Genomic DNA, 12,639 nt, shown 5'->3' on the forward strand with positions numbered 1-12,639 from the left:
CCCACCATGTTTTAACTCCTGCATCCCTGATATGCTTGGCAACCTACTCCTACCTCAATTCTCAATATTCTCAATAATTTCAAACACCCAGGCCTCCCAATTCGTTGAACTTGCCTCTTCCGATGATCTTTTCTTCACTTACTCTCAGTCACTCAGTCCCATGGTCAGACTCCAGACTTCTGCCAGGACCAATAACTGCAACACCTCCTTATTCTCAATTTCATGCATCTCACATTTTGGCCATTATCTTCCAGTTTTCCTGGTCACTCTCTCCTATCACAGCTTCAACAATTGTCAACCACACTGAAATCAACAATTCATTAAACCTACCCCCTTTTCTCACTGCTTCCTACTCCGTGTCCTTTGCCCCTTTATCCAGATTAAATCCATAGTTGAACATTATAATTACTCCCCTGCATGCCCCTCACCTCCCTGCTGTTATCTCCTACTCTGAGTTATTCAATGGCCAAGCCTGCAACCCTGGTTATAGCCAACACCTCTGGCTCCCTGTCTGCCTCTGTGCCACCGAACTCAGAAGCCAGAAAACAAACAGCCACACTAGGTGGTCTCACTGTGAATTTCAAGACCACAAGCCCATGGGTGGATCCTCAAGTGCGTCCAGTGCAGCAGTCATGCGACATTTCCTTACACATTCAGTTCTTAATAAATAGTTACTATTAATATATTCTCCTCTCTCCTCAAACTGTCAATACTTCACCTGCATCCTTCTTCTTACCTACCTCCCAGAGAAAAACCAAGATCAGGAGGAAATTTCCCCGAAATCCCACCACATCTACACAACACATCTGCCCCATTGTGATACCTTACCTTCCACTTTTCTAGCTCAGCACTTTTCACACTTTCAAGTCTCAGGAGCCCTTTGCGTGCTTAGGAATTACTGAGGATTCCAAAGGGCTTTTATTTTTCTGTACCTATCATATCTTGTACCTATCATATTTACTGTGTGAGAAATTAAAACTGATACATTTTTAAAATGTTAATTCATTGCAAAGTGAATAAACCTATTACATGGTAATAGAAATCACATTTATATGAAAAATAAAACACAAAACGTAGTGAGAAAAAAGTAGTATTATGTCTTTGCAAATCTCTTAAATATCAGATTTCACGGAAGACAGCTGCATTCAAAATGCTGTAATATGTTGTTTAGGTTGAAGGATATGAAGGATTTCAGCTTTATACAGATTCATAGTTAGAAAAGGAAGGAGTATTTTAACAGCTTTTTTCAAATTATTTTAAAATTTTTCCAATATTGTGTTGGTCCCTGCGTACAAGTCAAATCAACCATAATTACACATCCATCCCCCTCCTCCTCGAGCCTCCCTCCCCTCCCCTCACCCCCCCTGCAGGTCATCACAGAGCAGCAGACTGGACTCCCTGTGTTAGTAACACCTGTGGATGTTCCGTGATACATCAAATCCCAACAAGGGCTACTTTCTTAAAGATTAGTTGCAATATGGAATCTGAAACTGTATCAATGACCTGTTCCCACTCTGTTACATTAAAACCCATGGGTCTGTCTGCACTTTGACTAGAAGTTTGACTCAGGATTTCCTAACACCATGTACTGGTTAACAGGGAAAAGATGTTTCCCTAAGCTACTGCAGATCTTCCAAACGTGGACACATTTCGTTACACGATGTTAAAACACCACATTATTATCATCACCACTAGCTACATCAGAAAAGGCTTTAAGTATCAGAAGGCTGTCAGGTGAAAATTTTCTCTCAAAAAGTTCTCCTTTGAAAACAAATGACTAGCTCAGCAAGCGCCTGAGTTGCTTCTCTTCTGACAAGTGTCACAGGCCAGTGCCCAGCAGTCTTGACACATGCTTCCCCCTCAGTCACTCGAATTTGTAAATGATACGTATTCAAAGGTGAGATTTCATAGAAAGTCAGTAACTTTACTTCTTCTTCAAAGGCATTCTGAAGCAAAATTGGCATCATCGTTACTACCTTATTGTGAACTATTGGTGTTGAACAATACAATGACCGCCCGTACTGTTGGGTCTGGTGTTGCTGCTGAGTTGGTGTCAACCAGCAGTTCTATAAATTCGCTTTGAAAACCATCAGTTAAAGTACAACACACACAAAAAAGGCAGATGATGTCTTAGCATTTTTATGTCAACAGTTCGGACTTCATGCACTCCTTATAAAAGGCCTCAGAGACCCCCAAGGGGTCTACCGACCACACTCTGAGAACAGCTATCCTAAATGAACTTTCCATGTTATCCAAAGAGGCCACCGCCCTCTCAGAACGTACCAGAATTTCCCTTTTCTCTCTGACATTGTCAATACTCCACTCACTGTAGTCATTTCCATCAGCATGCATTATGCTGTTCTCTACCCACTTTAAAAAGACCCTCTCTTTCACCTACCTTCCCCCTCCAGCTATAGCCCCATTTCTCACCTTCCTTTGACAGCAAAACTCTGCAAAAGAGGGCCAGGCTTGGTAAGTAGAAGGGGGAAAAGGAGGAGGGCTAACCCTACATATGAATGAGGAGTGAAATCAGCACCTTGTCTCTAATCAATCCTTTCTGGAATTAAGAAGAAAAACAACCCAGGCACCTGACACTCCTAAAGGCTTGCTAATATACCTGCGACATAATGCAAACCTTTTCAAGAATTCTTTCTAATTTACTCTGCGCAGACAGCGTCTAGCCACCACATTGCACGCACCACCCACCCCCATGACTTCAGACATCAAATATTAACACAAAGTGAGTAATGCAAAAAGAAAGGGGGTTAATCAGACACCTTGAGAGAAAGAAAAAATAACACAGATTCAACGAGAGCTGCTAATGAGGCTTTTTGTTTTGGTGGATTAATTTGGGAGTCTGATGACTAAGAAGAAAATTTAAGCTTCTCAGGTGACTGCTGTTGATTATTACCTTTTTTTTCCCTTAATTAAAGAGATGCCTTTGCTTAATTCTACAGCTTATGAATTCCGGGTATTTATCTAAAATCTGTGTCCACCTGAGTAGTGCAGACAACTATCCTCATTAGTAAATGGAAAGACCTCCTCATATTGATTATGGATTCTATTTGACAGACGATGAACATTTCAGGCTGTGAACTGCTGTATGTTTAAATACATTACCCTAATACTCTTTAAGCATTGCCAATTGTCAACCTCATTAACTCTCAGCATGTGGCCAGGGCCTGGATTTCATCGCAACAGCCTCACAAAGTGAAAACAGGTATATAAAAATGATTTTATCATCAACAACATTATTATATCCTCCTTCACCTTGTGAAGTATTTAAAAGGCCTTTTCTCCCCCTTCTCAGAAGGATAAACAGTGAACGTGGGAGACACAGAGAACACACTTTATTAATATAGCCACGTTTTAAAACACAAGATTTCCTTTTTTATCTTTTCTCCTTTGACACCCTAATTCCTCATGCCTCAAAATGGGAATTGTCCCAGGACTGACCGACTATACTCTGAAGAAAAAAAGACTTATTTGTGGATGCCGACTATATTATCATTTTGTTTCAATAGAACAGGGGGCTAACAAGGTGTTACGCTGGACGCATCAGCTTGTCATGAGGAAATCAGGATTTCACTTTTTTGTATGATTCAAATTTTTCATAATTAAAATATCCGAGGAGGGGGAAAAAGGAAATCAAGATTTCTGACGCTGCTGCTTTCAAAAGAAAAAGCCAACTTTTGTTCTCTCATGGAGAATAAAGAGTCTCCACACCTGAGACAAAAAATACACAGTAAATTCATGCTTGATCCTAGCAAACCAGTTAGATACCAGTGCAGTCCAGTTCCCACCCCACACTGACGGGGTCAGACCTGTAACGGCCGACGGCATCCTGAGCCCAAGAGGCCAAGCAGCCCACACCTCCAGCTTCTTTGGGCAATGCTTCGTCTTCCCAAGCGATGCCAGGTAAATGCAATGGCATTTAAGTCCCGGGCCTCTCTAATGAGACTTCAGCTCACAAACCACATCTAGAAATATGTTTGCCAAGCTCGAAGGGACACAAACACTATTTTTCCCCTTGCTCTTAGGAGATAGCTAGGCGAACAATGTACTAGACTGCAGGTAAAAAAAGCTTCATTCCCATTTTAAACAAAAACATAACAGGGACAACCAACCCGAAAAGACACACCGAAAATGATCCAAACCCAACATCAAGGGAAAAACTCACACCGTCCAGTCAAGGTAAGAGGGCCTAAGTGGGAGGAGCTGAGACACCCAACCCCTCCCCTTCTCTCCCTCCTCAGAGGCTCAGAAAACCTTCAGCACCTAGAGACTCATTTGACAAAGAGCTTCCAGGCTTGTGCACCCTCAAGGAACCTCACAAACTGATTAAACTCATCACTAAATCTATTAAAATAAGGGAATGCAGAGAAATCTAAACACAACAGGCAGTTAGAAGGGAAAGTGAGGACTGGTGAAATCAAAGATGATTAATAGGGAGGATCGTGTTTAGCAGGCAGGTCATGCCAACCCCCCAATTCATGGGACCCTGTGATGGCTCGCCATTGGTCCTGTGACAAAGACCCCCAACCTTAATATCGTACAAGTTCCCACACAGTCTGGCGTGGCCCACCTCTCCCGCACCATGCCCTGCACTTGCCATGCTCTGGGCCTGCCAGCCTCAGCATTTCAGAATGTGACTTTGAAGCTGCTGTTCCCTCTGTCTACAACGTTGTCCTCTGTTCCCCTCTCCCAGCCTGGTAACCTTTCCAATTCCCATGGCTCAAGAATCCTTCCTGATCTCCCCATCGGCATGAAGCCCCCAGGCTGTCTCCCACACCACGTCTCTGCAACATAACACCCATCACAACATCAATTCACATTTATTTGTGGTTCTCTGATGAACAGCTGTCTGTTCCACTAGATAAGAAGCACCCAGCAGGCAAGCACTCCTTTCCCCCCCACTCACCATGGCATCCTGCACACATCCTGCACACACAGAACATCACCAGGCACAGAGATGAGGGTCTCAAACAGCTACTAAATGACTGAGTGGACAGCCCTCTGCAACAGGCTCACGGTGTGGAAGGCTGGCCAAGCCTCAGGAATCATTAAATTAGTGTCAAGAGGGCTCCAGAAGAATAAGATCCCTTTGCCAGAAAGCCTTTAAGTCCATGCAGTGCACAGGTGTTTATCTTCCATGCTGAAGTCTTCCCAACCCTAAACATAGCTGAAGCCTGCAGGAAGGAGCCATGCCTTCCAGAAAACAGTCCACAGCAGCGGCCTCTGCCCTGCCTGGAAAACGTCTGGACCTATGAAAAGCTACTACTGAAAAAAAAAAGCTGTTAGCACTTCTCTGGTGGCTCAGTGGTAGAGAATCCGCCTGCCAATGCAGGAGACATGGGTTTGATCCCTGCTCCAGGAAGATGCCCCCATGCCACAGAGCAACCACATCCATGTGCCACAACTACCTAGTCTCAGTTCTAGAGCCTGGGAGCTGCAACTACCGAAGCCCATGAACCGACACAGCCTGTGCTCCGCAACAAGAGAAAACATCGCAACTAAAAGCCCATGCACTCTAACCAGAGAGTAGACCCCACTCTCTGCAACTAGAGAAGAGCCCACGCAGCAACAAAGATCCAGCACAGCCAAAAATAATTTTTTAAAAAACCTTTCCTCCTATATTAGGCTGATTAGTCTCTGTTTCCTGAAAATTCTTCACAACTAATTCTTTACAAGGCGTAAAAAATTCTTTACGCCTTGTAATTGGGAAAGGAGTACATCAAAGCTGTATATTGTCACAGCTTATTTATATTGTCTGCTTATTTAATTTACATGCAGAGTACGTCATGCAAAACGCCAAGCTGGATGACTCACAAGCTGGAATCAAGATTGCCAGGACAAATATCAACAACCTCAGACATGGAGATGATATCATTCTAATGGCAGAAAGCAAAGAGGAACCAAAGAGCCTCTTGATGAAAGTGAAAAGAGAGAGTGAAAAAGTTGGCTTAAAACTCAACATACAAAAAACGAAGATCATGGCATCCAGTCCCATCACTTCGTGGCAAATAGATGGGGAAACAATGGAAGCAGTGACAGACTTTCTTTTCTTGGGCTCCAAAATCACTGCAGATGGTGACTACAGCCATGAAATTAAAAGACACTTTCTCCTTGGAAGAAAAGCTATGACAAACCTAGACATTATTAAAAAGCAGAGACATTACTTTGCTGACAAAGGTCCATATAGTCAAAGCTATGGTTTTTCCAGTAGTCATGTAGCAATGTGAGAGTTGGACCATAAAGAAGGCTGAGCACCAAAGAACTGATGCTTTCAAACTGTGGTGCTGGAGAAGACTCGAGAGTCCCTTGGACTGCAAGGAAGTCAAACCAGTCAATAGTAAAGGAAATCCTGAATATTCATTGGAAGGACTGATGCTGAAGATCCAATACTTTGGCCACCTGATGTGGAGAGCTGACTCATTGGAAAAGACCCTGATGCTGGGAAAGACAGAAGGCAGAAGGAGAAGGGGACGACAGAAGATGAGATGGTTGGATGGCATCACAGACTCAATGGACATGAGTCTGAGCAAACTCACAGAGATGGTGAAGGACAGAGACGCCTGGCACGCTGCAGCTCATCGAGCTGCAGAGAGTCGGACACAACTTAGCAACTGAACAACAACAGGCCTTCTAATTCCCCAAAGAAAATAGCTCTGTAAGGGGACTCATTTCCCAGGGCTGCTACACCAATGACCACAAAGGGGTGGCTTAGCACAGCAGGAATTTCTCCATCACAGTCCTGGAGACCAGATATCTGAAATCAAGGTGTCAGCAAAGCCATTCTCCATCCAAAGGGAGGTTCCACAGGGAAGAACCACTCCTTGCCTCCCCCATCTCCTGGTGGCCCCAGATGGCCCCTGGCTGTGGCCCTTCCACTGCGATCTCAGCCTCTGTGGTCACAATGCCACATGCCTCTGCAAGTGTTGTGTCATCTCGCTCTGCCTCTCATGTGGATGCTTGTGACGGCATTTAAAGCACAGGTAATCCAGGGTCATCTCCTCAACAGCCCCAATTTAGCCACATCTGCAAAGACACTTTTCCCAAAACATCACATTTCCAAACTCTGGGACTGCTATCTTCATATCTTCAGGGGGCCGTATGTCAGCTTCCAACAATGAGTAACCTAGGATTTGAACTAGATCTTCCATTTCCCAAGAGGGGGCAAAAATCTTAGTAGAGTTACCTAAGTTGAGTCAACAAATCGATGTGACATGGAGGCCAGATACTGGACTAGACACTGGAGGTGGTAAAATGTGCAGAGCCTGGCGCTTGGACTCAAGAAACCACAGCTAGAGGACCAATAATTAACTAAAAAGGGGTGTTTCACGTTATCATGACATCTGGACCACCACAGCTGTCATTATTTTTAAATCCTAAAGTTGTCCATCTATAAACAGCTTTCTAAATTTCAATAAAGTTATGCACTAATATTCCCTCAGGTCAGTCAAGCTAGGTCATCAGACCCCAAAAGAGTCAGGCTAGAGGAACGGCACCCCCTTCAGCGTTCCCGTGCTGTTCTGTGTGTGTGCTGCGCTCTGTGGGCCACCGTGGAGCTTCTGTCGTGTAATTTTTTCAAGGAATAGTACTTGATTTAGGAGGATGATGTGTGACTTGTGAACCTGACAAATGCTATGATTCTAAAGAAAGGGAAAGGAATGGGGAAAGCAGGCATTCACCAGTTTACATTGAGAAGGGACCTATGATTAGATCTCTTTGTGAAGTAAATACTGTGGAGCTAGCTGTGTGCTGGGGGAGAAGGCAATGGCACCCACTCCAGTACTCTTGCCTGGAAAATCCCATGGACGGAGGAGGCTGATGGGCTGCAGTCCATGGGGTCACTAGGAGTTGGACACAACTGAGTGACTTCACTTTCACTTTTCATTTTCATGCATTGGAGAAGGAAGTGGCAACCCACTCCAGTGTTCTTGCCTGGAGAATCCCAGGGACAGGGGAGCCTGGTGGGCTGCTGTCTATGGGGTCGCACAGAGTCGGACACGACTGAAGCAACTTGGCAGCAGCACATGTGAATGGGCCTTGAACACTGGTCCTATGCTACGACCTCAATCAGCTTAAATACCAGACAAGTTCCTGTTCAGTTCAGTCCTTTTGGAAAGAACTGTAACAATACATATTACAGTGAGCTATAAAATATTCCTACCCTTAGACCCAGGAATCCCTCTATTAAATCTAAGGAAGTAATTAAACAGATACCACATTAATGGCAGAAAGCAAAGAGGACCTAAAAGAGCTTCTTGATAAAGGTGAAAGAGGAGAGTGAAAAAGCTGGCTTAAAACTCAACATTCAAAAAACGAAGATCACGGCATCTGGTACCATCAGCTTCATGGCAAATAGATGGGGAAAATATGGAAACAGTGTCAGATTTCATTTTCTTGGGCTCCATAATCAATGCAGATGGTGACTACAGCCACGAGATTAAAAGACGCCTGCTCCTTGGAAGAAAAGCTATGACAAACCTAGACGGTGTATTGAAAAGCAGAGATATCACTTTGCCAACAAAGGTCTGTATAGTCAAAGTTATGGTTTTTCCAGTAGTCATGTATGGATGTGAGAGTTGGACTATAAAGAAAGCTGAGCGCTGAAGAATTGATGCTTCTGAACTACTGTGTTGAAGAGTCCCTTGGATAGCAAGGCGATCACCAGTCAATCCTAAAGGAAATCAACCATGAATAGTCATTGGAAGGACTGGTGCTGAAGCTGAAGCTCCAATACTTTGGCAAACTAATGTGAAGAGACCATTCATTGGAAAAGACCCTGATGCTGTGAAAGATTGAGGGTAAGAGGAGAAGGGGGCGACAGAAGATGAGATGGTTGGATGGCATCACTGACTCAATGGACATGAGTTTGAGCAAACTCCAGGAGATAGCGAAGGACAGGGAGGCCTGGCGTGCTGCAGTTCATGAAGTAGCAAAGAGTCCAACATGACTTAGTGATTGAACAACAAATTAAACAGAAGGGGGAAATGCCACCTACATGAACATATTCACTCTAGTAGTATCTATTATAGAAAAGGAGACACTGAAATAACTCTGTAAGGGCATGATTTCATAAAGTATGGTCTATTAATCTAATAGAAAATGATGAAGCTATCTAAAACTGTTCATATGAACAGTATATAGAAATATGAAAACTGATAAAGGCAGAAAGATTATAAAAGAATTAAAAATGAATTCAAATTTTGAAAAATGTTGATGCAGTATAAGTCACAGAATATACTGAAAAATACAAAATACTGTGGCAAGCTGAGATGGTTATGGGTGGTTGTTTTCCCTATTGAAACTGAACTAGTCACTGTTAACACTGAAAAGGAAGAAAGGAGAAGAAAAGAAAAAATTAGTCATAGGGTAAAGGATTAAGACTATCGAAGATTTTCCTTGTCACAGTAAAATGCTAACATTTAAGATAATACAAAATCAGAAAGAATGTGTCAAGTTAAAGAGAATTGTGAGATGATGAGAGAAAAGGCCGCTCTGAACCAGTGGGAAGGCCCAGGACTACAGCCAGACAGGCCTGGGTACCTTTAGGCAGCAAATTACTTGATCCCTTAGTTCTCATCTGGGAAACTAGGGAGAGAAAGCCAAGAATTTGTTATAAGCGCATGAGAAAATACATGTTATATTACATTATATATGTAAAACATATGTTACATTGTTGGCATGTAATGAAATCAAGGTTATATTTTTTGAAGAGTATATGTAAAAAGAAATAGGAAAAGCCAGTGTGTTAATAGGGGTGGGATGAAAAGGAAGCCAAGTACATTAGCAGATACTACAGTCACATAAAATTAATGACTGTAAAAATATTTGTGTAACTAGGAATCAAAATGTTCCCCTAAAAAGATACAAACAGAAAAGAAGGGAAATTCCTGTAAGGTTAAATTTAAATAGGAACTATCATTATGAACTTTTGATTTTTTTTTTTGTTTGTTTTTAAGTATATTTCCCAGCTCTTTCCACTGAAATGTCAGGGAGGCAGGAACAGTCCAGGAGCAATGAGTTAGTGCCCAGCTTCATGTAACCAAGCACCAGTCCCAACCAGGAGGAACCTGGGCCTTTCTTTGAGAAAAGATCTCCTGGACAAGGGCAGGACAAATCCAAAGCCAGCCAGGTACACCTTATTTACCAAAAGCAAGGAACACTCAAAGGCTGAGGGTACAGGAGCCAGCTTGAAGGGACTCACACTGACCACACTGGAACAATCTGAACAATCAGAGAATTTAGTAATAGATTCTAATACATTGAGTTCAAAGTAAATAAATCCATGAGTTTACAGTGATACAAAAATTAACAGAGAAAGAAAAGGGCATGGAGGGGCGAAAGTTTTTCCTTACCAAAGAATTCTAGACAATAAATGAGAAATAAAGAGTCAGAAAAACCACTGTTTTTTCAAACACCAATGTCATGCCTCATCCAGAAACAGGTCACCATGGATGTAATGCCTGATCCACCAAAGGGTTGCCATGGATGTAATACCTGATCCAGAAAAGCATCAGTATGGATATAAGCCTGATCCAGAAAAGGGTCACCATGGATGTAATGCCTGGTCCACATAAGGGTTGCCAAGGATGTAATGACTGATCCAGAAAAGCATCACTATGGATATAAGCCTGACCCAGAAAAGGGTCACCACGCATGCCTAAACTACTGGGTGAAGGCTGCTGAGAAACAGGACATCCCCATGTTCTGAAAGCACCTATTTCCTAATTACAAACCCAAAGTGGTTCTGTAGAATGGAAATATCAGGTGGACACCATCTGAACCAAGTGATCAAACTGAGTATCATCAATGCTGGACAAGATGGTAGGATCTCTCCTAACCTGCACCCCAAAATTGATCATGAATCCATGTCATAAGCAGGCAACCAGACAAGTCCAGAATGAGGGACTTTCAACAAAATAACTGGGCCTGGGTTCGAAGTCATGATAGAATAAAAAACAAGGATGTGTTGTTCTTTCTCCTGTTGACTGCAAGATACAGTTCTATTTTATATATTTAAAAAAATGTATATATGTGTACATATAAATGCTAATTTTATTGCAGAAGTTTAGAGATGATAATGATAGCATTTAAGTTTGAGTCTGTTTTGGACAAATAAGCACTATGCTTTTCAAATGATTGGAAAATCAGGTTTATTTGCCTCTTTTTTTTTAACGGTGGTTTGATTTTTTTAAGTAAAAAATCACTAAACTTGATCAGTGGTTAAAAAAAAAAAAAAGGCAAGGATCTGTCCTAGATTAGAAGATATACAGCAACTAAATGTAATACAGGAAACCTGATTAGATGCTGGATTTGAAAAACAAAAGGCTATAATAAAGCATTTGAGGTGGGGGAGAGGTGAGTGGAGAGTTCTGGCATATTTAAAATAGACTGGATATTAGATATTTCACATGATTGCTAATCTACTGGATATTAGATATTTCACATGATTGTTAATCTTCCTAAGTATGATAATGGTTAAGAAGAATGCTCGTATTCAAAGTTAAACACTGAAGCATCTTGATGTCTGCAATTTATAGTTAACTGGTCCAGCCAAAAGAGGAAATTACGTGTGTGATGTGTAAAGAGTATATGTGTGTTAAAACTAATTTTAAAAAGGCACACAGGTTTTAAAAATGTTATCAATCAATCCAGATGAAGGGTATCTATTAGACATTCACTGAATTCTTTCCATTTTCTATAGCTTATAAATTTTTTATCAAGTAAGAAAAAAAAATTGATCTTAAACATTGAGACAGCTAATTCATACTGCATGTGAACTTGGTCACATTTCTTCTGCACCTTATAAGCACAGAAGATGTGGAAGCAATCCAATCTGCAGCCCCCTACCCCCGCCCACCACCAATATGTTTGCTAGAATAAAGCTAAGTTCTGTGCAGCCGTTTAGCCTGAATGGACTAGTGTGAAATATACCTCCACCTCTCTCCCTGTACCTCCACAGATAGGCCCTGTGAGGGAAGAAACGCCTGCTCCTAAATGATATTTTCCTCCAAAGCAAAGAATCCCACCTTGGGAGGGATTACACAGGTTGTGGAAAACACACGTAGCCACCACTGGAACAGAGAAGGTATAATCTAGCAATCTGCCAGCATATGACAGGAAGTATAATTGCCAATTTCCTCCCCACTTGCTTCCCATCTGCAAGACTTTCACTTTAGCGGGAGCTGCCTTCATGCACGGTGGAACTACAGATGTATAAGCAAGTAAGGAGAAGTACCGGTAAAACTGAGAGCATTCACAGTACATCAGGGAGTTTTCTTTGGTTGTACCTCAAACCCATGCATATGAAAAAACAGACATAGGACCAAAAGAGAAAGTTCAGAACAGAAGAACACCCCAGAAAGGCCAGTATCTAATCTATCAGAAGGGAGTGCTGGCAAGTGGCGAGGGCAGACAGCTGGGTTCACTACAGTTTACACAGAAAAGGCTAGTTCTGACGGATTATATTTGGTTATTAGGGAATATTGGGGCTCATATTACCAATATTTTGGAGCCCAAAATTCTGCACTTATGGTAAAAATCAACTGCATTCTTACACAACTTAAGGATGACTCACTTTTTAAAAATGTAAACAGAAAATATTGGTAAAAGGAAAAAAAAAAAAACCAA

General features: G+C 42.1%; 1 protein-coding gene across 3 annotated transcripts in view; it reads right to left on the reverse strand.

Moving 5' to 3' along the window:
• SLC25A13 (solute carrier family 25 member 13) overlaps positions 1-12,639 on the reverse strand; it is a 231,918-nt gene that overhangs the window by 173,391 nt on the left and 45,888 nt on the right. The window lies entirely within an intron of this gene.

This window comes from Bos javanicus, chromosome 4 (assembly GCF_032452875.1).
Source record: "Bos javanicus breed banteng chromosome 4, ARS-OSU_banteng_1.0, whole genome shotgun sequence".
Classification (NCBI taxonomy): domain Eukaryota; kingdom Metazoa; phylum Chordata; class Mammalia; order Artiodactyla; family Bovidae; genus Bos; species Bos javanicus.